This window comes from Nuphar pumila, chromosome 5 (assembly GCF_984573655.1).
Source record: "Nuphar pumila chromosome 5, dmNupPumi1.hap1.1, whole genome shotgun sequence".
NCBI lineage: Eukaryota > Viridiplantae > Streptophyta > Magnoliopsida > Nymphaeales > Nymphaeaceae > Nuphar > Nuphar pumila.
This window is the reverse complement of record NC_143253.1, coordinates 105,352,547-105,355,804: the sequence shown is the minus strand read 5'-3', so window position 1 is coordinate 105,355,804 and position 3,258 is coordinate 105,352,547. Positions and strand designations below refer to the sequence as shown.

The window sequence follows — 3,258 nt, the reverse complement described above, 5'->3', positions numbered from 1 at the left end:
ATCATCCTGTTAGTCGCATTATCACAATCCTATTGCTTATTTTGATCAAGATGCTAGAATTGTATTTTCCTTGCTCATTTGCTCAAATGTCTAATGTGTTGTCCAAGTATGTTAGTGCATGATCTTATCACTCAATACTTAGCATTATTCCATTTACTTATTTTAGTTGCTCACTCCAAATAACTCCGCCTGTGTATAACTGTTTAGTTATACACTGCCGGTCCCAAGCCCGGATAAAGGAGGAGGGTTGCGGTAGGCCTGTGACAGCCAGCATAAAAACTTAGTCATACCCTATGAATATGAACCAATATGAGAATTTCGTTGGGGCGTTCTTTACTGAGCGACGCATTGTACTCTATAGGCCCGGAGGTAGTGATAAATGGGCAAGGGTTGCTAGGTCGTCGCCCGGAAGTGACGCGTCACACCGGCGCCCGGGTGTGGTGTCAAATAGGCAAGGGTTCCCTCACTTTGTTGGACGGGTGGGGGTAAAGAAGTTAGTCCAAGACCATAAAATTAGGTTAGCCACTTGGAACATAGGATCTTTAACTGGTAAGTTGGTAGAGTTAGTAGATGTTATGTGTAGGAGAAAGATTGATATTTTATGTCTACAAGAGACCAAATGGGTAGGTGAGAAAGAAAAAGTGATAGAACCTTGGGGATATAAGATTTGGTATACAGGAATAAATAGGAATAGGAATGGAGTAGGGATTGTTATGAGTCGTGAGTTTATAGATAATGTAGTTGAGGTCCGTAGGAAGGTGTAAACACCCCAAATTTTCACTCACCTCCTTGACATCGCCCTCAATCACCACATTTCGGTTCTTCGGAACCCATGAAGGGCAAAATGGTCATTTTCCAAGATTAAACCTTGCAGAAAGTCCTAAATTTCATTCTTGAGCCTCAAAATTTCCATATTTAGGTTCAGAGACATCTTCAAATGGCAAAATTTCAAAATCCTTTTTCTGGACAAAAAAAGCTAAAATTTCCAAGTCCGAGCTCAAAGTGACTTTTCATAGAACATGTCTTTGCATAGCATTGCATCATTTCACTGCACAACATGTCATTTTGAGATCCAGAACTCCTGATTTTCAAAATTGTCAATCCATATTTGATCTTTAAACTTTTTCAAATTGATTTTTTTAAAAACCCTGGGTATTCAAAATTACCATTTTTTCCCATTTTACCCCCAGGACTTTGAATTACAAAAAAAAAATTCTCAAGAAAAACAATCTGGATATTTGGATATTGATTTTAAAGATTTTATCTCAAAACTTTTTGCAAAAGATTTTAAATCTCTTTACAAAATTTTTTACTTTTATCCATATTTTGCCTTGAAAAACCAATTTTTCCAAATTCTTGAAAACAAATAATGTTTTATCTCGTATTTTCAAATAAATGGAGCGGGACCCGCCTTTGAACTAGCATCATACTCAGAATCTCAGGTAAGTTGTTTATTCTCAAGCGGGACCAATCCAAAGTTCATACCAATTTGCAAATTCTTCTTAATTTCTCAATATTTATTTATTTATTTTTAGTTAGCGGGCCCACACACATGTGGCACCCCATTTGAAAATAAAAGACTTGAAAAATATATATATATAAAACTTTATTTTCAAAAGGATTTTAAAAATGGATTGAGGTGGCATTTCCATAAAAGTCTCTCATTTATTTCAATACTCATTTTATTTCATTCCTTTTTATTGCTTTGTTTAAATTAAATTTTTTTTTTAAGAAGGATGCAGCCTTAAATGGCACAGCCGAATTTCCCTAAAGAAATAAAATTTAAATTTTGCATAAAACTTAGGGAAATGAAACCAAAATTTTGAAAAATCATAAGGTGCGCCCCTCTTGAAACGGTTAGTTCAAAAAAAAAAAATTCAAAAAGGAGGTAACGGAACCTCATGAATGGGGGGGGGGGGGGGCTGCGTTTTTTTTTTTGAAGGGAGCTGGAAATTTTTTTAAAAAGGGAAGGCCATTGATCGATTAGAGGGGAGGAAGCCTGGCCGATTAATGGGGATTTTGCTATTTTGAAGGTTGGCATTCTGAGGGTGGAGTTCTTTTCCAACTCCAGCCGGCTGCTGCCCATCAGACCACCCATCTTCAGCCCAGCCGCAGGACCTCCATCAGCTGCCTTCCACCTTCATTCAGCCCAGCCACCAGGCCTTTCAATGGTTCCTGCATCCTCAATTCAGCCCAGCCACCAAGCAATTCAACGGTTCCCTCAACCCAGCCAGCAGAGGTCCAACGTGTTCCTGCCATCATTTTCCACCTCTAACAGCCAACGTGCTTCCCAATTCCTTTCAGCCCAGCTGCAGCCCAGCCAGTATTTTCACTTCTACTTCAGTCCAGCCAATAGAAACCCCATCATCACCAGCCGTGTGGTTATACCCACCACACCTTTATCGATCCATGGTATTCAACGTCTCCTCCATCCAGCAGGAAAAGAGATCCAACCCTTCAATCCTTGGTGGGCTGGGTGGCATTTCGTAGGGTGCAGAGGACCCAAATAGCTGCTGCACCTCTTCCTTCAAGTCCAACAATAAAGAATCACCCCTTCCCTGCTCAGTTTCCGTCGAACTAAGGTTAATCACATTCACACAGTGTATTACTTTCAAAGCATTTGCTGAGCAATTGAGTGAAATGGCTGCTGATTTGTTGATTGGAATTGAGAAGAGTTATTGTATAATGTTTTCCAATATTGTTGTTCTCTTTTAAATATAATTGCAGCAACAATATTCAGATTTTGTATGATCTTACAGAAGGAGCACTAATGGCAAGGCTTCATATCAGGTGCAGAAATTTGCAGGAATTAACGGGTGGATATCCAGATCAGATGCCATGGAATCGAGAGCATTTGCTGTATTAAAAATCTGATTAATAACCTTATTGTACTGATTAAACTGAGTTTGCAATTAGTTGATATCTGAATTTCATTGAATGGAAATGAGTTAAGCATAGTGTGTTAGTAGTTATTCTATATTAGTATATTGTGTTAGCAATATGTTAGCATAATCTGTGTTAGTTAACAGTCAGTGGGTGCATTAGTAGTTGGTGTGTGTTAGCATGTTAGCAGTAAATCTGTGTTAGGAGAGCATGTTAATCTGTGTTAGGGTGTGTTAGATACTGTGTTAGGGTGTGTTAGATACTGTGTTAGCATAGTGAGTTAGATCGGTATAATCATAACATTTTCAAGTGCTCCTGAATGTTCCCTGTCATGTCGCCACCCATGCTCCTTCCACTGCATTGTATATGTTATAT

At 38.7% G+C, this 3,258-nt stretch overlaps 1 long non-coding RNA gene across 1 annotated transcript; it reads left to right on the top strand.

Moving 5' to 3' along the window:
- The first annotated feature begins 1,994 nt into the window (after positions 1-1,994).
- LOC149838004 (uncharacterized) lies at positions 1,995-2,933 on the top strand. The gene is made up of 2 exons (XR_016432152.1): positions 1,995-2,582; positions 2,791-2,933. It is a non-coding gene; the product is annotated as an uncharacterized LOC149838004 (long non-coding RNA).
- Positions 2,934-3,258: the final 325 nt, after the last annotated feature.